This window comes from Oncorhynchus gorbuscha, linkage group LG14 (assembly GCF_021184085.1).
Source record: "Oncorhynchus gorbuscha isolate QuinsamMale2020 ecotype Even-year linkage group LG14, OgorEven_v1.0, whole genome shotgun sequence".
In the NCBI taxonomy this organism is placed as follows: Eukaryota; Metazoa; Chordata; class Actinopteri; order Salmoniformes; family Salmonidae; genus Oncorhynchus; species Oncorhynchus gorbuscha.
In genome coordinates this window covers 31,826,641-31,851,116 of record NC_060186.1, presented here as the reverse complement: position 1 = coordinate 31,851,116, position 24,476 = coordinate 31,826,641, and the positions used below count along the sequence as shown (strand labels likewise).

Here is a 24,476-nt window from a genome sequence, read left to right as displayed (position 1 = left end):
ATTGGGGCCATTAAGGATGGGAAAACTCCAGGGCTGGATGGCATACCAGTGGAAGTATACAAAACTTTTTTTTATATACTCAAAGGACCATTATTAGCATGTTTTAACCTATTGAAGCTAGGAGGCACAATTTTTATGTTTGGAAAAATAACGTTCCCAAAGTAAACAGCCTATTTCTCAGGACCAGATGCTAGAATATGCATATAACTGACAGATTAGGATAGAAAACACTCTAAAGTTTCCAAAACTGTCAAAATATTGTCTGAGTATAACAGAACTGATACTGCAGGTGAAACCCTGAGGAAAATCAAACCAGGAAGTGGCTTCTATTTTTAAAACTCCATGTGAAATATAAAGATCCAGTCCATTTAAAAAATTGGAGACCTCTTACACTTCAGTGTTGTGATGCAAAAATCCTAGCAAAATTCTTGTGGCATAGAATTTAAAAAGTATATAGTCAGTTTTCCTAATCAGACAGGTTTTTTACATGGACGATACATTGGAGATAATATAAGACAAGTACTGGAAACAATAGAACACTATGAAATATCGGGGACACCAGGCCTGGTTTTCATAGCTGATTTTGAAAAGGCTTTTGATAAAGTACGACTGCAGTTTATATATAAATGCCTAGAATATTTCAATTTTAGGGAATCTCTTATAAAATTGGTTAAGGTTATGTATAGTAATCCTAGGTGTAAAATAGTAAATAATGGCTACACCTCAGAAAGGGCCGACAAGAGACACTACGTAATTGTGATGAACTGAGAGAATAGTTGGGTAGCACTGATTCATTAGGCTACAATGTGGGGATGCTTGATACTACCTACATGTATATACCTTTCAGATCTGCCAATCATTCCACCACTGTCTGACAGCCTTACCCAGAAGACACTGGGCCTATCAAGACTGACAAAGCAGAGATGGGTGGCTGACAAGGAAAAATAAATAAAACATGCACTCACACACATTATCCACAATGTAAATAAGTTGTAAAGACTTGTTTATTTAATGATCGCACCATTTTATTTTAGGATTGGAGATATCTACACCTTCATATCCATTCTCAATATCTATGAAATCAAAGTGTGATTGATAATATTGTAAAAGACTATGGCTTAATGTGTGCTTTCCCTCTCACATACACCCAATGTAAATAAATTATAATAACTTGTTTATTTTATGTATGCTCCAATTTATTTGAGGAAAATATCTGCAATAAAGTACATTCGCAGTTAAAGCGGTCTTTGGTTTATTGGATATTTCTCTGAATACAAATGTGACCAGAAGGAAGTTGGCAGACCTGCAACACTTGGACTGTGTATAGGTTTTGTGATCTGGAGCTGAAAAATAGAGAGATGGGGAGGAAGAGTGCAGTTTAAAGGTTTATCATTAATAACTGACAATTCTATAATGAATACATATTAGAATAATACAATTGAAGTCGGACATTTACATACACCTTAGCCAAATACATTTAAACTGTTTCACAATTCCTGACATTTAATCCTAGTAAAAATTCCCTGTCTTGGGTAGGTTAGGATCACCACTTTATTTTAAGAATGTGCAATGTCAGAATAATAGTAGAGAATGATTTATTTCATCACATTCCCAGTGGGTCAGAAGTTTACATACAATCAATTAGTAGGGTATCTGAAACAAGGCATATTTACTAGGATTAAATGTCAGGAATTGTGAAAAACTGAGTTTAAGTGTATTTAGCTAAGGTATGTAAACTTCCGACTTCAACTGTAGATACTTTTGTACTGGTTTCCTCCAACATCTTCACAAGGTTCTTTGCTATTGTTGTTTATGGTGGTTTTGGAGCAGTGGCTTCATCCTTGCTGAGCGGCCTTTCAGGTTATGTCGATATAGGACTCCCAAAATTTCCGTTACGCCTATACACGACTGGCCCCCGCGTGGGTTAACTGCCTTGTTCAGGGGCAGAACAACATTTTTACCTTGTCAGCTCGGGGATTACTGGCACAACGCTCTAAACCACTAGGCTACCTGCACTTATAACCAGGTGTAGCAGGATTCACTCCATGGTGCTGAAAAAGCTCTGCTGTTTATGTAGGCCCTAACAGTTTGTGCTCACTGTTATAGTGCAATTAATGTATTGTTTAGTGTTGTGGCTTTGCTGCATGCATCTAAAACATATTTTGATATTTTTTTTTTGTCGCATCAAGATTTACATGCTAAAATCACCACTGTCTGTGGGTGTCAATGAGTAGGCTGATTAACCCAAGATCCATAGATTAAAATACTGAATTGTGAGGTAATTTCCCCCAGTTAAAGTCCCGCAAGAGCTATGACGCTAATATTTGTGAAAAATCTTCACAGTTGTGTTCTGTCAGTGGAGGCTGATGACTTGAAACATTGAGGAGGATGGGAGACCCACGGTATAGGCACAGAACACACAGAGTTGAAAAGGGTGGGTGTTTCAAAAATCAAAGAATTTTTGACTAAAGCATTTAATAAACACATTTACAGTACAATATTATGGGGAATGTGAATGAGAGGGTACTTACAGTGTTGGGAATGGATCACAGCAGTGATTGAATGAGGGTGTGAGGCATGAGTTGGGGTGTTCAGAGGCTTGACCTCAGTGCAGGACAGTGGTTGAGGTGTTCATAGTCTTCAGTACAGGACAGGTTCATCATGGATGGATGGTGTTGGAGAAGAGCTCAAATCTTCCACTGAGGGCAGGACAGGATATAACTGGGAAGACAAAACACAATACACTACACAGACAAAAGAGCCAAAAATGAGTTAGTCCAAGAGAGGAGTAAAATCATTGATGTGTAATAATGTGATCATGTTTGTGTGTGTGATTGACTCTACATACAGTACAGTAATGAGAGAAAATTATAGGGGCACTCACAGTACTTGGAGAGGAAACATTCAGTGTGCCAGTTGATGAACGGGCACATGTGACATGGCTTCAGTTTATGTCAGGAGACAGTTGACAGTGGTAGAGGAGTGGAGGGGTCATCACCTCTTGATCAGGGAAGAGGAGGGAACTTAGCTGTAAATACAAATAGCAGATGCATTCCATTACAGCTGCATCATCATAGGTTTGGGCAATGAGTTTCTCCATGAAGTTAAACGCCAACAACTCCAAATTCAAAATTACAATGCTTGTCTTTCATAATTTGGTCAGATATACAGTGGGGAGAACAATTATTTGATAACCTGCTAAATTGGCAGTGTTTCCTACTTACAAAGCATGTAGAGGTCTGTAATTTTTATCATAGGTACACTACAACTGTGAGAGGCGGAATCTAAAACAAAAATCCAGAAAATCACATTGTATGATTTTTAAGTAATTCTTTTGCATTTTATTGCATGACATAAGTATTTGATCACCTACCAACCAGTAAGAATTACAGCTCTCACAGACCTGTTAGTTTTTCTCTAAGAAGCCCTCCTGTTCTCCACTCATTACCTGTATAAAATACACCTGTCCACACACTCAATCAAACAGACTCCAACCTCTCCACAATGGCCAAGACCAGAGAGCTGTGTAAGGACATCAGGGTTACATTGTAGACCTGCACAAGGCTGGGATGGGCTACAGGATAATAGGCAAGCAGCTTGGTGAGAAGGCAACAACTGTTGGCGCAATTATTAGAAAATGGAAGAAGTTCAAGATGACGGTCAATCACCCTCGGTCTGGGGCTCCATGCAAGATCTCACCTTGTGGGGCATCAATGATCAAGGTGAGGGATCAGCCCAGAACTACATGGCAGAACCTGGTCAATGACCTGAAGAGAGCTGGGACCACAGTCTCAAAGAAAACAATTATTAACACACTACGCCATCATGGATTAAAATCCTGCAGCGCAGACGCAAGGTCCCCTGCTCAAGCCAGCGCATGTCCAGGCCCGTCTGAAGTTTGCCAATGACCATCTGGATGATCCAGAGGAGGAATGGGAGAAGGTCATGTGGTCTGATGAGACAAAAACAGAGCTTTTTGGTCTAAACTCCACTCGCCGTATTTGGAGGAAGAAGTAGGATGAGTACAACCCCAAGAACACCATCCCAACTGTGAAGCATGGAGGTGGAAACATCATTCTTTGGGGATGCTTTTCTGCAAAGGGGACAGGATGACTGCACCGTATTTAGGGGAGGATGGATGGGGCCATGTATCGCGAGATCTTGGCCAACAACCTCCTTCCCTCAGTAAGAGCATTGAAGATGGGTCGTGGCTGGGTTTGCACACACTGCAACAGGGATTTTGACCCACTCCTCCATACAGACCTTCTCCAGATCCTTCAGGTTTCGGGGCATGACAATGACCCGAAACACACAGTCAGGGCAACTAAGGAGTGGCTCCGTAAGAAGCATCTCAAGGTCCTGGAGTGGCCTAGCCAGTCTCCAGACCTGAACCCAATAGAAAATATTTGGAAGGAGCTGAAAGTCCGTATTGCCCAGCAACAGCCCCAAAACCTGAAGGATCTGGAGAAGGTCTGTATGAAGGAGTGGGCCAAAATCCCTGCTGCAGTGTGTGCAAACCTGGTCAAGAACTACAGGAAACATATGATCTCTGTAATTGCAAACAAAGGTTTCTTTACCAAATATTAAGTTCTGCTTTTCTGGTGTATCAAATACTTATGTCATGCAATAAAATGCTAATTAATTACTGATATTCTGGATTTTTGTTTTAGATTCCGTCTCTCACAGTTGAAGTGTACCTATGATAAAATTACAGACCTCTACATGCTTTGTAAGTAGGAAAACCTGCAGAATCGGCAGTTTTTGCTGGCATGTCATGCCTAAGTCTGCTAATCTTGCCAATTAAAAATTAATTTAAGTATTTGGCAATATCAGTGGGTTTTGTGATGAATGAGCCATCTGATTCAATGAATGATGGAGTGGAGTTTAACTTTTTGTCCAAAATGTAATTTAAGGTGCTCCAAAGCGTTTTACTATCATTCTATAAGTAATTTATAATTTCTTCTTTTAATTCAGTTTAGTCACATTATTTCTCAATTTACAGTATGTTTGCCAATCGGTTGTACAGCAAGACATATTTGCCATCTTTTGCCTCATCCCTCTCAACCATACACGTTTTCAATTCTTCATCACTCCACAAGGATTTAACAGTTTTTTGTCATTGTCTTAATGGGTGCATGCTTATTAGTAATTGGGATAAGCAATTTCATAAATGTGTCAAGTGCAGCGTCTGGTTGCTCATCATTACACTCCACAGAACAACACATATTCTTCACATTAACAACATAGCAATCACTACAAAACATATTGTATGACCTCTTATACGCAATATTTGGCCCAGCCTTTGGAACTTTGGTTTTCCTAGATATAGCTACTATATTGTGATCACTTCATCCGATGGATTTCGATACTGCTTTCAAACTAATTTCTGCAGCATTAGTAAAGATATGATCAATACACGTTGAGGATTTCATTCCTGTACTGTTTGTAACTACCCTGGTAGGTTGATTGATAACCTGAACCAGGTTGCAGGTACTAGTTACAGTTTGAAGCTCTCTCTTGAGTGGGCATCCTAATGAAAGCCAGTCAATATTTAAAAATCACCCAGAAAGTATACCGCTGTATTGATATCACATACATTATCAAGCATTTCACACATTATCCAGATGCTAACTGTTAGCACTTGGCAGCTTCCTACCAGAATGGGCTTTAGGTGAGGCATTTGAACCTGTAGCCATATTACTTCAACAGGAGATATTCTCTAAGCTTTACCACGATGTGGTTCTAAATATAGACCGCAACACTTTCTGGCATTTCTGTCTTTTCTGTAAATGTTATAACCTTCTAATGCTACCACTGTATTAAAGCTATTATATAAGTGAGTTTCAGAGGTTATCAGAATATGAATGTCATATGTTACTAGCAAATGGTTGATTTTGTGAAACTTGTTTCTTAAGCAACATATGTTAACCTGGGCTATTTGTAACACTTTTCTTGAATGCTTGATTATTTTTCTTGCTTTCTGGGAAGCTTAGCAGAGGTAGACATGCTCGGGTTATTTTTGATAGTGCAGGGTGAGCTGCACAAAGTAGACTTCCTACTAGGGCACACCACCTCAGTGCTAATAGTATTACTCTGGTTCATCGGCATATGCTTACTGCATACAGTAGCTTTAGGATCAGTATAGGCATTCCGGGCAGTAAGAGGGACATATCGATTATGTTAACATCCCAGGTGCGTATTTTTCCAAGGCACTACCCAATCTTGGGGGTTCGGATCATAACATGGTTCAGCTCCTCCAAGTCTACAAAGCGCGCCTGCAGTGAGAGAAGGCCAAAAAAGTGGAGATTAAAAGCTGGACTCCTGAAGTCCTCCAAGACTGTTTTGAGTCCACTGACTGGGAGGCCTTGATAGACAGCGCCGATGACCTGGAAGAGGCAGCGGATACCGTCTCTGAGTACATCCGTTTATGTGAGGATCTCGTTATTCCCAAAAAGAAAGTTATTATCTTGTCCAATAATAACCAATGGGTAACTCGGGAATTAAAAGAGCTCCTCGCCCAGAAAAAAGGATGTTCAAATCAGGTGGCAATAAAGAGGAAAGGAAAAATATTCAGAGGCAACTTAAAAGCCAAAGGAGTGCAAGGCAGCATACAAAGACAAAATAGAGAACGTTTTCAAGGACAAGGACAGTAGGAAAGCCTGGAAAGGGCTACAAACCAAAGAGACATTATGACTGTCGAAAATGACCTTGCTTTGCAAATGATTTGAACAGTTTCCATTGTAGGTTTGACATGTGTGATTTTATATCACAGCAGAAAGTGGCCTTGGACAGTAATAGACAGCATACCAACTGTTGATATACTGATTTCTGTGAATGACGTCAAGCAATACTTTCAACGTGTCAACCCAGGAAAATCATACGGTCCAGATGGCGTCAGCAGCACTTCAGGCGTGCTCTGACCAGCTCGCATTACCGTTCCGGAAGCTGTTCCAGCGGTCACTGAACAGTGGGATAATTCTAGACTTATGGAAGAAGTCACTGATTTTCTTAATACCTAAAAACAACAGACCAAAAATAAAATAACAACTTACACCCTGTAGCCCTGACATCTGTACCTATGAAATGTTTTGAAAAATATTATTTCAAAACAAATTCTCCTCCGGTCTCTCATCCCAATTAAACTCAAATCAATTTGCATACCGTGCCTCCAGGGGTGTTGATGTGTTACTGGTAATGCTGAACAATATCAACATTTAGAGAAGGCAATTAGCCTAGTGAAAAATGTATTAATTGACTTCAGTAGCACGTTTAACACCATCCAATCCCACTGGTATATAAACTCATGAATTTGGCTGTCAACTCAACTGATCAAGTGGATAAATAACTTCCTTGTGAACCGTACTCAACAAATGAAGTTTAACTCCGGCATCTCTACATATAGAATGTTGAATACGGAAGCCCCTCAAGGTTGGGTACTTTCACCGATACTGTACACCAGGGGTGTCAAAGTCAAATGGACGGAGGGCCAAATAAAAAATTTAGCTACAAGCCGAGGGCCGGACTGTTCGAATGTTCATTGAAATTTTTTTAAATGACGCATATAGTCTAGTGAACCTAATTGAACCTACTGAAAACCTAACAAATATATTCCAATATGATCAGATAAATAAAGCAATATTTTCTTATGGCTCTGTCAGTAATCTTTAATTTTCAACAGACACAAAAGACAAATTTCCTTTATATAAAAATCCCCATAACATGAACATTAAATGAAAGAAACCGGTATTCAAGGCACCATCAGTAGCCTATATTTTCTATTTTAGCAAAAGTGGGCTAAATTTACTTCAAAGAAAAAAACAATAATAGCAATTTTCTATCATCCACTCAACTGAAATATTTTAAAAATATAATTGGATTGAAATACAATAAAATAAAGTGCAAAAATCTATTAATCAAAAACAACACTTTGTTTAAGGAGAAGTAACATGCAGTGAAAACAAATATTAAACTTTAACTTTTAAACTTGAACTGAGTAAAAACTCTAAATATGTGATTGCACAGTAATGTTCACTTGTTTGAGGTTGAGGGTGATACTTGGTGGTGTCCCATCTTTTCCACAAGTTCATCAATGTTCGGGGTAAGGCTCTGAGCTGAGGAAATCCTCAGAATTGAGTGGAGGTGTTCAGCAGTAAGTCGACTTCTGTGTGATGTTTTGTTCAAGTTCATCAAAGAAAACAGTTGTTCACACAGGTATGTGCTGCCAAACATAGACAACGTTTGAGCAGCCTGGATGCGCAGCTGGGGCATTGTGTCGGGGAGGAAACGGGCGAACTCCGCAGCACCCACTGCCGCATATTTTGCCCTCAGTGCATCATTGCATTGGAGGTCAATCAACTCCATTTGGAGGTTTGGTGGTGAGCTTTCCACGTCAACAGCAAATGGGTTACCGAGCAGTTCCAACCTGCTTTTTTGTGCTTCAAAGTCAGCAAATCGGCGTCGAAAGTCAGCGGCAAGCATACCTATTTTATCAGCCAACTGTGCGCTCGGGAACGCACTGGTAGAGAGCTTCTCTTTCATGGTCTGGCAGCTGGGAAAGTGGCTCAAATTTTCTTTCCGCATCTGCGTCTCCCACAGAGTCAGTTTGGTTTTAAATGCCTTCACTGTACTGTACATATCAGAGATGACACGATCCCGACCCTGCAGCTGCAAGTTCATTGCATTCAGATGACTCGTAATGTCACACAGAAAAGCCATTTCACACAGAAACATTTCGTCTCGTTTTTGTGTCTTTCCCTTTGCTGTCCAAGAACAGACAAATCTCCTCACGAAGCTCGAAACATCTTTGAAGCACCTTTCCCTGGCTTAGCCATCGCACCTCTGTGTGATAAGGCAAATCACCATGCTCCGTTTCTAACTCCGTCAGAAATGCCTTGAACTGGCGGTGATTCAAACCTTTGGCTCTGATAAAGTTAACTGTGTGCGTGATGATGCTCATTACATGCTCCATTTTCAAGGCTTTACCGCACAACGCTTCCTGGTGTATGATACAATGATAAGCTGTCAGCTCACCTGTCGCGTTTTCCTCTTGCATCTTTCCCCTTATCTTCCCCACCAGTCCGCTCCTGTGTCCACACATCGCAGGTGCTCCGTCGGTTGTCAAACCCACGAGTTTTTCCCAAGGCAGCTCCATCTCATTTACACATCTTGACACCTCTTCATACAAATCATGCCCCGTAGTTGTGCCATGCATAGGACGTAAAGCCAAAAACTCCTCTGTCACGCTTAGGCTGGAGTCCACTCCGCGGATGAAAATTGACAACTGGGCAATGTCAGAAATGTCGGTGCTCTCATCCACAGCCAAGGAATATGCAATGAAATCTTTTCCCTTTTTCACAAGCTGCTCTTTTAGATTGATGGACAACTGGTCTACTCTCTCGGCAATGGTGTTTCTGCTCAGACTCACATTTAAAAAGAGTTGCCTTTTTTCTGGGCAAACTTCGTCACAAACTTTAATCATGCAGTTTTTGATGAAATCCCCTCCGTAAATGGCCGGGCTGATTTAGCGATCTCTTCTGCCAAAATAAAACTGGCCTTGACAGCAGCCTGGCCTTGTGATTTGGCTTTTTTGAACAGAGCCTGTCGAGATTTGAGGCCTCGTTTTAATTCCTCTGCCTTTTGTAGCCTTTGTTCCATGTCCATATTCTTGTTTTTGTCCGCGTGTTTCGTTTCATAATGTCGTCTCAGATTATACTCTTTCAGTACCGCCACACTTTCTCCACACAGAAGACACACAGGTTTTCCAGCTACCTCCGTGAACAAATACTCCGACTCCCACCTTGTTTGAAACCCCCGGTTCTCAGTGTCCACCTTCCGTTTTGCCATTTTTGATGGGTATCTGAAAGTTAATTTTACTGTGATGCTGACAACTGCTGTGCCAATAAATATTGAAATGAAGCAGCCTACTGCTCGGTGCGTCACCGTTGCATTGTGGGAAATGTAGTATTGGTGCGTGTAAAAGATCTGCGGGCTGCCGGCTTGCTGCGGTCTGCGGGCCGGTTCTAATAATAAATCAAGATCATCCCAGGGGCCGTAAAAAAACCTTCTCGCGGGCCGGATGTGGCCCGCGGGCCTTGACTCTGACATATGTGCTGTACACTAACGATTGTCAAGCCTCTGATGCAGCCCAGAAGTTTTTTTAAATATGCAGATGACACCGCTGTTGTGGGTTTCCTCCACCCAGACCAAGCCTCTCTTCATGGTCTTGATAAAGAAACGGCAAAATTCATCCAGTGTGTGCAGATAACTTTCTTGAAATAAATGTTAACCTTTCTGGTGCAGGCGTTCCGCTAGTGACCCACCTCAACAACATCCGGTGAAAATGCATAGCGCGAAATTCAAATGACAGAAACAGTCATATTTAACATTCATGAAAATACAAGTGTCATACATCAGATAAAGGCTTCACTTCTTGTTAATCCAGCCGCTGTGTCAGATTTCAAAAAGGCTTTACGGCAAACGCACACCATGTGATTATCTGAGGACAGCGCGCCGCACACAAAAGCATTAAAAACATTTTTCAACCAAGGCAGATGTCAGAAAGTCAGAAAGAACAAAAACATAAATGCCTTCCCTTTGAAGATTTTCTTCTGTTGGCACTCCGAAAGGTGCCAGCTACATCACAAATGGTCCTTTTGTTCGATAAAGTCCTTCTTTATATCCCCAAAAACTCAGTTCAGGTGATGCGCTGATACAAAATGGATCCCAAACGTTACCAATAAACGTCTCCAAACAAGTCAAACAACGTTTATAATCAAACCTCAGGTACCAGTATACGTAAATAAACAATACAATTTCAGACGGAGAATCGTTATTGTCTTTACCGGGGACAAAGAACGCAACTCTCATCTTCGCACATGATAACACTACAGCCAAAATGGGAGCTAAAGACTGTTGACATCAAATCAAATGTATTTATATAGCACTTCATACATCAGCTGATATCTCAAAGTGCTGTACAGAAACCCAGCCTAAAACCCCAAACAGCAAACAATGCAGGTGTAGAAGCACAGTGGCTAGGAAAAACTCCCTAGAAACGCCAAAACCTAGGAACAAACCTAGAGAGGAACCAGGCTATGTGGGGTGGCCAGTCCTCTTCTGGCTGTGCCGGGTGGAGATTATAACAGAACATGGCCAAGATGTTCAAATGTTCATAAATGACCAGCATGGTCAAATAATAATAATCACAGGCAGAACAGTTGAAACTGGAGGTGGACTGGGGACAGCAAGGAGTCATCATGTCAGGTAGTCCTGAGGCATGGTCCTAGGGCTCAGGTCCTCCGAGAGAGAGAAAGAGAGAATTAGAGATACTTAAATTCACACAGGACACCGGATAGGACAGGAGAAGTACTCCAGATATAACAAACTGACCCTAGCCCCCGACACATAAACTACTGCAGCATAAATACTGGAGGCTGAGACAGGAGGGGTCAGGAGACACTGTGGCCCCATCCGATGACACCCCCGGACAGGGCCAAACAGGAAGGATATAACCCCACCCACTTTGCCAAAGCACAGCCCCCACACCACTAGAGGGATATCTTCAACCACCAACTTACCATCCTGCTGCTCTGTACCATCACTCATTCATATATCTTTATGTACATATTCTTTATCCCCTTACACTGTGTATAAGACAGTAGTTTTGGAATTGTTAGTTAGATTACTTGTTGGTTATTACTGCATTGTCGGAACTAGAAGCACAAGCATTTCGCTACACTCGCATTAACATCTGCTAACCATGTGTATGTGACAAATAAAATTAGATTTGATTTGATCCTAAGACAAGGCTGAGTATAGCCCACAAAGATCTCCGCCAAGGCACAACCCAAGGGGGGGCACCAACCCAGACAGGAAGATCACATCAGTGACTCAACCCTAGTAAGCCAGTGATTCAGCCCCTGTAATAGGGTTAGAGGCAGAGAATCCCAGTGGAAAGAGGGGAACCAGCCAGGCTGAGACAGCAAGGGTGGTTCGTTGCTCCAGAGCCTTTCCGTTCACATTCACACTCCTGGACCAGACTACACTCAATCATATGACCCACTGAAGAGATGAGTCTTCAGTAAAGACTTAAAGGTTGAGACCGAGTTTGCGTCTCTGACATGGGTAGGCAGACCGTTCCATAAAAATGGAGCTCTATAGGAGAAAGCCCTGCCTCCAGCTGTTTGCTTAGAAATTCTAGGGACAATTAGGAGGCCTGCGTCTTGCGACCGTAGCGTACGTGTAGGTATGTACGGGAGAACCAAATCAGAGAGATAGGTAGGAGCAAGCCCATGTAATGCTTTGTAGGTTAGTAGTAAAACCTTGAAATCAGCCCTTGCCTTGACAGGAAGCCAGTGTAGGGATGCTAGCATTGGAGTAATATGATCACATTTTTTGGTTCTAGTCAGGATTCTAGCAGCCGTATTTAGCACTAACTGAAGTTTATTTAGTGCTTTATCCGGGTAGCCGGAAAGTAGAGCATTCTAGTAGTCTAACCTAGAAGTGACAAAAGCAAGGATACATTTTTCGGCATAATTTTTGGACAGAAAGTTTCTGATTTTTGCAATGTTACGCAGATGGAAAAAAAGCTGTTCTTGAAACAGTCTTGATATGTTCTTCAAAAGAGAGATCAGGGTCCAGAGTAACGCTGAGGTCCTTCACAATTTTGTCTGAAACAACTGTATAACCATTAAGATTAATTGTCAGAGTTTAAAAGTAGAACGTTTGCAGCCATCCACTTCCTTATATCTGAAACACATGCTTCTAGCGAGGGCAATTTTGGGGCTTCACCATGTTTCATTGAAATGTACAGCTATGTGTCATCCGCATAGCAGTGAAAGTTAACATGTTTTCGAATGACTTCCCCAAGAGGTAAAATATATAGTGAAAACAATAGTGGTCCTAAAACGGAACCTTGAGGAACACCGAAATTTACAGTTGATTTGTCAGAGGACAAACCATTCACAGAGACAAACTGATATCTTTCCGACAGATGTGATCTAAACCAGGCCAGAACTTGTCCGTGTAGACCAATTTGGTTTTCCAATCTTTCCAAAAGAATGTGGTGATCGATGGTATCAAAAGCAGCACTAAGGTCTAAGAGCACGAGGACAGATGCAGAGCCTCGGTCTGATGCCATTAAAATGTCATTTACCACCTTCACACGTACAGTCTCAGTGCTATGATGGGGTCTAAAACCAGACTGAAGCATTTCGTATATATTGTTTTGTCTTCAGGAAGGCAATGAGTTGCTGCGTAACAGCCTTTTCTAAAATTTTTGAGAGGAATGGAAGTTTCGATATAGGCCGATAGTTTTTGTATATTTTCTGGGTCAAGGTTTGGCTTTTTCAAGAGAGGCTTTATTACTGCCACTTTCAGTGAGTTTGGTACACATCCGGTGGATAGAGAGCCGTTTATTATGTTCAACATAGGAGGGCCAAGCACAGGAAGCAGCTCTTTCAGTAGTTTAGTTGGAATAGGGTCCAGTATGCAGCTTGAAGGTTTAGAGGCCATGATTATTTTCATCATTGTGTCAAGAGATATAGTACTAAAACACTTGAGCGTCTCTCTTGATCCTAGGTCCTGGCAGAGTTGTGCAGACTCAGGACAACTGAGCTTTGAAGGAATACGCAGATTTAAAGAGGAGTCCGTAATTTGCTTTCCAGTAATCATGATCTTTTCCTCAAGGAAGTTCATTAATTTATTACTGCTGAAGTGGAAGCCATCCTCTCTTGGGGAATGCTGCTTTTTAGTTAGCTTTGCAACAGTATCAAAAAGGAATTTTGGATTGTTCTTATTTTCCTCAATTAAGTTGGAAAAATAGGATGATCGAACAGCAGTAAGGGCTCTTCGGTACTGCACGGTACTGTCTTTCCAAGCTAGTCGGAAGACTTCCAGTTTGGTGTGGCGCCATTTCCGTTCCAATTTTCTGGAAGCTTGCTTCAGAGCTCGGGTATTTTCTGTATACCAGGGAGCTAGTTTCTTATGCGAAATGTTTTTATGGGTGCAACTGCATCTAGGGTATTGCGCAAGGTTAAATTGAGTTTCTCAGTTAGGTGGTTAGCTGATTTTTGTCCTAATATAATAATAATAATATATGCCATTTAGCAGACGCTTTTATCCAAAGCGACTTACAGTCATGTGTGCATACATTCTACGTATGGGTGGTCCCAGGGATCGAACCCACTACCCTGGCGTTACAAGCGCCATGCTCTACCAACTGAGCTACAGAAGGACCACATTTATTCCATGGGACAAAACTAGGGCCAGAGTATGACTGTGACAGTGAGTAGGTCCAGTGACATGTTGGACAAAACCCACTGAGTCAATGATGGCTCCGAAAGCCTTTTGGAGTGGGTCTGTGGACTTTTCCATGTGAATATTAAAGTCACCAAAGATTAGAATATTATCTGCTATGACTACAAGGTCGGATAGGAATTCAGGGAACTCGATGAGGAACGTTGTATATGGCCCAGGAGGCCTGTAAACAGTAGCTATAAAAAGTGATTGAGTAGGCTGCATAGACTTAATGACTAGAAGCTCAAAAGACGAAAACGTCATTTTTTTGTGTAAATTGAAATTTGCTATCGTAAATGTTAGCAACACCTCCGCCTTTATGGGATGCACGGGGGATATGGTCACTAGTGTAGCCAGAAGGTGAGGCCTCATTTAACACAGTAAATTCATCAGGCTTAAGCCATGTTTCAGTCAGGCCAATCACATCAAGATTATGATCAGTGATTAGTTCATTGACTATAATTGCCTTTGAAGTAAGGGATCTAACATTAAGTAGCCCTATTTTGAGATGTGCGGTATCATGATCTCTTTCAATAATGACAGTAATGGAGGTCTTTATCCTAGTGAGAATGCTAAGGCGAACACCGCCATGTTTAGTTTTGCCCAACCTAGGTCGAGGCACAGACACGGTCTCAATGGGGATAGCGGAGCTGACTACACTGACTGTGCTAGTGGCAGACTCCACTATGCTGGCAGGCTGGCTAACAGCCTGCTGCCTGCACCCTATTTCATTGTGGAGCTAGAGGAGTTAGAGCCCTGTCTATGTTGGTAGATAAGATGAGAGCATCCCTCCAGCTAGGATGAAGTCCGTCACTCCTCAGCAGGTCAGGCTTGGTCCTATTTGTGGGTGAGTCCCAGAAAGAGGGCCAATTATCTACAAATTCTATCTTTTGGGAGGGGCAGAAAACAATTTTCAACCAGAGATTGAGTTGTGAGACTCTGCTGTAAAGCTCACCCCCTAACTGGGAGGGGGCCAGAGACAATTACTCGATGCCGACACATCTTTCTAGCTGATTAACATGCTGAAGCTTTGTTGCGCTTGTTGATCTCTGACTGTTTCATCCTAACATCATTGGTGCCGACGTGGATAACAATATCTCAATACTCTCTACACTCGCCAGTTTTAGCTTTAGCCAGCACCATCTTCAGATTAGCCTTAACGTCGGTAGCCCTGCCCCCTGGTAAACAGTGTATGATCGCTGGATGATTCGTTTTAGGTCTAATACTGCGGGTAATGTAGTCGCCAATGACTAGTTTTCAATTTGTCAGAGCTAATGGTGGGAAGCTTTGGCGTCTCAGACCCCGTAACGGGAGGAGTAGAGACAAGAGAAGGCTCGGCCTCTGACTCCGACTCGTTGCTTAAATGGGGAAAACCGGTTGAAAGTTTGTCAGCTGAATGAGTGACACCGGTTGAGCATTCCTACAGCATTTCTCCCCAGAAACCGTGAGAAAGTTGTCCGGCTGCGGGGACCATGCGAGGGGATTTATAATAACGTTACTATCTGTACTTACTGGTGGCACAGACGCCGTTTCATGCTTTCCTATACTGAAATGACCCTTGCCTAACGATTGCGTCTGAAGCTGGGCTTGTAGCATAGCTATCCTCGCCGCAAGGCGATCGTTCTCCTGTATATTATGAGTTCAGCGACTGCAATTAGAAGGCATCATGTTAATGTTACTACTTAGCTTCGTCTGTTGGAGGTCCTGACGAACCATGTCCAGATAAAGCGTCCGGAGTGAAAAAGTTGAATGGGAAAAAAAAATTTGAGGGAAAAAAATATATATAAACGGTAATTAAAAAGTAAAAACCGTAAAGTTGTCAGGTAGCAAAGTAAGGTTGGCAACAAAACGCACAGCAACACGTAAACAATTATCATCTAGTGGAAGCCCTAGGAACTGCAATCTGGGAGGTTTTCCCTTCATATTAAACATCACAGCCATTGGAAACAGTGGTGGGCTGAATTTGTCTTTTTCTGGATGGTTTGTCCTCGGGTTTTCGCCTGCCATATCAGTTCTGTTAAAAAAAGTTAATAACCTTTTAAATGTTTTTCATGATTTTGTTTGCGGGGCGCTGTCCTCAGATAATCACATGGTGTACATTCGCCGGAAAGCCTTTTTGAAATCTGACACAGTGGCTGGATTAACAAGGAGTTAAGCTTTATTTTGATGTATGACACTTGTATTTTCATGAACGTTAAATGTTTATATTTCTGTCATTTGAAATTCACACTCTGCAATTTCACCAGATGTTGTCGAGGTGGGTCGCTAGCGGAACGCCTGTGCCAGAAAGGTTAAGAAAACAAAAGATTGAAATCAATTTCAAATTGAACAAAGCTCCACTACCCCCTACGAAGATCAATGGGGAATCAGTCGACAGTGACCACCTATAAGTACCTGGGAATCGAAACTGAAATTTAATGACTGTGCCTTTATAAAGGTAAAGTAGTTGCAACAGATACATTTTTTAAATGCAAACTGAACCATTTTAAATGTTGACCGCTATATCTTACAAATGTTCTATAAATCTGTCCTGCAGAGTGTGCTGTCCTTTGGTCTGATATGAGAGTTCGTAAACATGCGAGTGCAAGACCAAGTCAAGCTTCAGCGCTTACAGATGGCGGGAAGGATAATTGGTATAGATCAAGAATCAGCCACCAACATGTACACAAAACTTGAAACTTGACTCAAAATTCAGTCACAGCAGCAGCCGGATACATTGTGGGGAAAGAGACTTCTTCAAAAGGAAATTTAAACAGATAAGGGGACTCTTTGATTCCAACAGCCAATAGGCTGTATAACAAATAGTCTGTTTGTCCCTCAAGTATACAGCATATTGCACTTTAAATGTGTAGCTATATCACTTTGAATGAATTAGTTTGTGTTTTCATGTACTTTCTTTTTAAGCACATGACCAAATGTATTTCCCCCTGGTGGGATAATGAAGTTGATCTGAATCTTGGAGTAGACGTGACAACAGCCTCCCACTGACACATGGCTCCAGCTGCAGGATGACGACGGCCAGGAGGACAGCACCAAGGGTGAGGAGCAGGCAGGTCCGGACGGCAATTATTATTTATTTTTCATTTTACATCCGGCGCCGACAGATGGCCGCCTCGCTTCGCTTTCTTAGGAAACTATAAAGTATTTTATTTCCTGTATTATTTCTTACACTGTTACCCCCGGAAATCTGGGAGGAATTCTTGGCTAGAAGAGCTAAATCAACTTACCAACATTATGACCAGGAATACGACTTTCCCAGGACAATGAACCGGATCCCAGAAGGCGACCCAAAACAACAGCGCCGCTGAAGGGGCAGACGGAGCGGTCTTCTGGTCAGGCACATCGCTCACCGCTCCCGAGTATACTACTTGCCAATGTCCAGTCTCTTGACAACAAGGTAGACGAAATCCGAGCAAGGGTTGCCTTCCAGAGAGACATCAGAGATCGCAACATTCTCTGCTTCACGGAAACATGGATCACTCGGGATATGTTAGAGTCGGTACAGCCACCTGTTTTCTTCACGCATCAAGCCGACAAAAACAAACATCTCTCTGGTAAAGAAGAAGGGCGGGGGTGTATGCCTTATGATTAACAAGTTGTGGTGTGATCATAACAACATACAGGAACTCAAGTCCTTTTGTTCACCTCACCTAGAATTCCTTACAATCAAATGCAGACCGCGTTATCTACCAAAATAATTATCTTTGATTATAATGAGTCGTGTACATCCACCCCAAGCAGACACCTCGACGGCCCTGAAAGAACTTCATTGGACTCTATGTAAACTGGAAACCACATATCCCGAGGCTGCATTTATTGTAACTGGGGATTTTAACAAGGCTAATCTGAAAACAAGGCTCCCTAAATTTTATCAGCATATCGAATGCGCGACCTGGGCTGGCAAAATCCTGGATCATTGTTACTCTCACTTCCGCGATGCATACAAAACCCTCCGTCGCCCTCTTTTTGGCAAATCTGACCGACTCCATTTTGTTGCTCCCAGCCTATAGACAGAAACTAAAACAGGAAACGCCCATGCTCAGGTCTGTTCAACGCTGGTCTGACCAATCTGATTCCACGCTTCAAGATTGCTTCGATCACATGGACTGGGATATGTTCCGGATAGCGTCGAACAACAACATTGATTAATATACTATAGAGGTCAACCAATTATGGCCGATTAATTAGGGCCGATTTCAAGTTTTCATAACAATCGTAAATCGGTATTTTTGGGCGCCGATTTTGCCGATTTATTATTATTTTTTACTACTTTATTTAACGAGGCAAGTCAGTTAAGAACACATTCTTATTTTCAATGACGGGCTAGGAACGGTGGGTTAACGGCATTGTTCAGGGGCAGAACGACAGATTTTTACCTTGTCAACTCAGGGATTCAATCTTGCAAGCTTACAGTTAACTAGTACAACGTTTTAACCACCTGCCTCACGAGGAGCCTGCCTGTTACGCGAATGCAGTAAGAAGCCAATGTAAGTTGCTAGCTAGCATTAAACTTATCTTATAAAAAACAATCAATCAATCATAATCACTAGTTAACTACACATGGTTGATGATATTACTAGTTTATCTAGCGTGTCCTGCGTTGCATATCATCGATGCGGTGGGCATTTGCAAAAAAGAACATGTACCTAACCATAAACATGAATGCCTTTCTTAAAATCAATACACAGAAGAATATATTTTTAAACCTGCATATTTAGCTAAAAGAAAGGTTAGCAGGCAATATTAACCAGGTGAAATTGTGTCACTTCTCTTGCGTTCATTGCACGCAGAGTAGAGTCAGGGTATCTGCAACAGTTTGGGCCGCCTGGCTCATTGTGAACTAATTTGATAGAAATTTACGTAATTATGACATAACATTGAAGGTTGTGCAATGTAACAGCAATATTTAGACTTAGGGATGCCATCCATAAATTACGAAACGGTTCCGTATTTCACTGAAAAAATAAACGTTTGGTTTTCGAAATGATAGTTTCCGGATTCTACCATATTAAAGACCATATTAAAGGCTTGTATTTCTGTGTGTTACTATGTTATAATTAAGTCTATGATTTGATAGAGCAGTCTGACTGAACGATGGTAGGCACCAGCAGGCTCGTAAGCATTCATTCAAACAGCACTTTCTTATGTTTTGCCAGCAGCCCTCCGCAATGCTTCAAGCACTGTGCTGTTTATGACTTCAAGCCTATCAACTCCCGAGATTAGGCTGGTGTAACCGATGTGAAATGGCTAGCTAGTTAGCGGGGTGCGCGCTAATAGCGTTTCAAATGTCACTCACTCTGAGACTTGGAGTAGTTGTTCCCCTTGCTCTGCATGGGTAACGCTGCTTCGAGGGTGGCTGTTGTCGATGTGTTCCTGGTTCGAGCCCAGGTTGTGGCGAGGAGAGGGATGGATGCTATACTGTTACACTGGTAATACTAAAGTGCCTATACGAACATCCAATAGTCAAAGGTATATGAAATACAAATCGTAGAGAGAGAAATAGTCCTATAATTCCTATAATAACTACAACCTAAAATTTCTTACCTGGGAATATTGAAGACTCATGTTAAAAGGAATCATCAGCTTTCATATTTTCTAACGTTCTGAGCAAGGAACTTAAACGTTAACTTTCTTACATGGCACATATTGCACTTTTATTTTCTTCTCCAAAACTTTATTTTTGCATTATTTAAACCAAATTGAACATGTTTCATTATTTATTTGAGTCTAAATGGATTTTATTGATGTATTATATTAAGTTAAAATAAGTGTTCATTCAGTATTGTTGTAATTGTCATTATTACAAATAAATGAAATAAATACAAAAACAATCGGCCGATTAATTGGTATCGGCTTTTTTTGGTCCTCCAATAATCGGTAATCGGTTGACCTCGAGTATCCGCTGTTTCGGTGAGCGAGTTTATTAGCAAGTGCATCAGTGACGTCAGAAAACCTACTCCGTCGCGGCCCCCAATGTCTTGCTCCCAGACATACTAAACAACTTCTTTGTTCGCTTTGAGGTCAATACTGCGCCACCGACACTGCCCGCTACCAGTGTTAACCCTCCCAAGGCTGCCGACCATGACGGCATCCCTAGCTGTGTCTTCAGAGCATGCGCAGACTAGCTGGCTGTTGTGTTTACGGACATATTCAATCAATCCCTATCCCAGTCCGCTGTTCCCACATGCTTCAAGAGGGCCACCATTGTTTCTGTTCCCAAGAAAGTGAAGGTAACTGAGCTAAACGACTATCGACTAGCACACACTTCCGTCATCATGAAGTGCTTTGAGAAAGTAGTCCATATCACCTCCACCCTACCTGACACTCAAGACCCACTCCAATTTGCTTTACCGAACCAAAAGGTCCACAGACGACGCAATCACACTGCCCTAACCCATCTGGACAAGAGGAATTCTGTTCATCGACTACAGCTCAGACCCTGGGTCTCGACCCCACCCAGTGCAACTAGGTCCTGGACTTTCTGACAGGACGCCCCCAGGTGGTTAGGGTAGGAAACAACATCTCCACCCCGTAAGGCTCTCCAGAGGGTATTGAAGTCTGCACAACGCATCACTGGGGGGCAAATTACCTGCCCTCCAGGACACCTACACCACCCGATGTCACAGGAAGGCCAAAAAGATCATCAAGGACAACAACCACCCGAGCCACTGCCTGTTCACCCCGCTATCATCCAGAAGGCGAAGTCAGTACAGGTGCATCAAAGCTCAGACCGAGAGACTGAAAAACAGATTCTATCTCAAGGCATTCAGACTGTTAAACAGCCATCACTAACATTGAGTAGCTGCTGCCAACATACTGACTCAAACCTCTAGCCACCTAATAGTTAAAAACTGGATGTAATAAATGTAACACTAGTCACTTTAAACAATGTTCACATACCCTACACTACTCATCTCATATGTATATACTGTACTCTATACCATCACCTGCATCTTGCCTATGCCGTTCAGCCATCGCTCATCCATAAGTTTATATGTACACATTCTTATTCATTCCTTTACACTTGTGTGTGTATAAAGTAGTTGTTGTGAAATTGTTCGATTACTTGTTAGATATTACTGCATGGTCGGAACTAGAAGCACAAGCATTTCGCTACACTCGCATTAACATCTGCTAACCACATTTTATTGGTCGCATGCACATGATTTGAAATCTCTAATAATGTTGGAATCTAGAATGTCGACCATACCCCTCCCTGTCTACCAGGTACTGGAGCCGACCCCCACGACATCTGGAGTCCAGAGGGATCTGACGGCATAGGCGGGACTTCCCCCAATGTCCAGGGAAGGCGGAGGGGTGTCGTGGGGGAGAGCATCAGCATGGGGACCAGAAACCACCAGCCTGAGGAGGGAAACGTGAAAAAGGGTGAGATCCGGTTGTTAGTGGGGCGCTGTAATCGGTACGTTACCTCATTTACCCTTCCGGGTCAATGAATGGCCCCACAAACTGGGAGCTCAGCTCTGGCACCACTCGTCCACCACAGGGGCTTCAGTCTGGCTCGGGGTCCACAGGGCCAGGGCTGGCTGGTAGCCCAGGACACACTGGAAGGGAGACAACCCGGTGGATGAGTGACGGAGTAAAAGTAGGTCACTTCTCTTCCAGTTCAGTGGTGTTACAGGAGTACTGGCTCTTGTAACACCACTGAACTGGAAGAGAAGTGTACTCAGTTCAGCTCCAAAGGACTCCCTGTTTTCTCTAGTTATTACCTGAGACTATTATTAAATTAACTCTTACACACACAGTCTTCTCCCCACATGGGAGTTCACCTCAAAACTCCTCACCTACCACTTTCTCAGCACTACTCTAAATTCAGCACCATACGGTATACAATCACCGGTCAGTTTATTATGTACACCACCCCATTCACAAAAATGTATCACTCCTACAGACAGTGAGTCGCTTGGCCATGGCTTGATATAAAAAGCATGCAGACAAGCTTTCAGCTACTGTTTGATAGAATGGGCAAAACGAGTTTCAGGCCCACCGGATCTAGTATCTCAGAAACTGCTGCGCTCCAGGGCTTTTCATGCACAACAGTGTCTAGGGTTTACAGAGAATGGTGTGACGACAAAAAAACAAACATAAGCGGCAGTCCAGTGGATGAAAACAGTTTTTTGATGATGTTGAAGGAGAATGGCAATAATTGTGCAAGCTAACAGGCAGGCAGACAAATAACAGCGCAGTACAACAGTGGTGTGCAGAAAGGCATCTCAGAATGCACAACTTGTTGGTCCTTGTCAAGGATGGGCTATTGCAGCAGACGACCACACCAGGTCACACTCATTTCAGCTAAAAACAACCAGAAGCGGTTCCAGTGGGCACGCCATCACCAAAACTGGACAATGAGGAGTGGGAAAATATTGCCTGGTCTAACCAATCTTAATTCCGGTTGTGTCATGCTGATGGCAGAGTTATGATTTGGCGTAAGCAGCATGAGTCCATGGACCCATCCTGCCTGGTGTCAACGGTACAGGCTGGTGCCGTATTGTTGTGGGGAATGTTTTCCTGGCACACGTCACTTGATGCCAATTGAGGAATGAATGTTTACGACACCTTGTAGAATCCATGCCCTGAATAATTCAGGCTGTTCTGAAGGCAAAGGGGATCAGATTTGGTACTAGATGGGTGTATCTAATAAGCTGCCCGGGGTGGCAGGGTAGCCTAGTGGTTAGAGTGTTGGACTAGTAACCGAAAGGTTGCAAGTTCAAATCCCCGAGCTGACAAGGTACACATCTGTCGTTCTGCACCTGAACAGGGAGTTAACCCACTGTTCCTAGGCCGTCATTGAAAATAATAATTTGTTCTTAACTGACTTGCCTAGTTAAATAAAAGGTTAAAAAAATATATCACCATATTGTATCGTGTGGCGGTCTGCATCAGTCTCCCATAAATATTGTGACACACCATGTCCAAGCCAACCAGTCCCTGTTATCTTTGACCTTCTACAGTCATCTCAACATCACTGTTGAGAACATGGGGCATTCCGGTGAGAACTACCAGAACCCCTCTTATAAATCTTCTTTATACCATCATGACCTCTGATCCCAGTATTGAATGTTCTTGAACTCTACACCTTTTTACAGTAGCCTGGTATGGTCTCCAAACATATCCTCATTGCCAGAACACCCTAAAAAAATACTCCAGGAATATAACCTAGTTTATAATTCTTGTCCGTCATTAAAAAAGTAACTGCCAACAGTTGTAAAACTAAGAGGATAGAATATTGTCCTTCTCAAGTGACCCTAGATCAGCTCTTCCTGCTAAATACCATTCACAGAAACGATGAAGGCATAGAATGTAGAAATCTGACACTAGACTGACTGACTGTCCTCCTCTAGCTCACTTCTCCCTGCCTTGGTCGGTGCAGGTCAGTGAAGGAGGTCTGGGGGTACCTGGGTCGGAACACACTGACAGGGAACACTATCCCATGAAGGTAAACCCTGATACGGGGAATAACTATGTGATACAATTACAACATCTATTCCATCTCCCTATCGTTTCTCTTCTCCATCTTTCCCTCTCTCTCGTTGCACATTGTTCACATCAAGGAGCCATACAATAGTCTAGAGGCTGAGCATGATACGTCAGGTATAGCGCTGCTCACCTTCCTGTTCGAGGTACTGATCAACCAATTAACTCACAAATTCAAATTCACATCCAGCTGCAAATTCAACACATTTCTCCAATATCAGTGTTGTTCCCAGGAGTCCAATGATCACCCTCAGTACAATTCTTATAGAAGCCCTGGGAATTGTCCAGAACAACAGTACCTTTACATTCATACCTTTTTCACAATATCCTACCAACCTGAACCAGCAAGGTTCCACCAACTATGGTGGATGCATTCCAGTAGTTTAGTTCAGCAGGTCTAGGCTCAGAAGTGTGAAAAGGATATTAGAACCATACAGTGTATACTGCCCTGTCCTCTCCCCCTACCCTTCCCTCCTCAGGGAATCAAAGCAGTCCCAGGGTTCAGACTCTGACATCATTCCCCCCTCACATGATCTGCACAACTACTATTGATACTACCAATCCTCGACTTTGGCGATGTCATTTACAAAATAGCCTCCAATACCCTACTCAACAAATTGAATGCAGTTTATCACAGTGCCATCCGTTGTCACCAAAGCCCCATGTACTACCCACCACTGCGACCTGTA

General features: G+C 42.5%; 1 long non-coding RNA gene across 3 annotated transcripts; it reads right to left on the bottom strand.

Moving 5' to 3' along the window:
• Nucleotides 1-913: 913 nt before the first annotated feature.
• LOC123995762 lies at nt 914-22,899 on the bottom strand. Of its 3 annotated transcripts, none has more exons than XR_006831887.1 (3): nt 2,885-3,228; nt 2,532-2,744; nt 914-1,343 (listed from the first exon to the last, which is right to left on the bottom strand). It is a non-coding gene; the product is annotated as an uncharacterized LOC123995762 (long non-coding RNA). The 3 variants fall into 3 exon arrangements; XR_006831885.1 differs by lacking the exon at nt 914-1,343 and adding an exon at nt 21,506-22,899 and having other exon boundaries at nt 2,097-2,744; nt 2,885-3,028; XR_006831886.1 differs by lacking the exon at nt 914-1,343 and adding an exon at nt 21,725-22,899 and having other exon boundaries at nt 2,097-2,744; nt 2,885-3,028.
• Nucleotides 22,900-24,476: the final 1,577 nt, after the last annotated feature.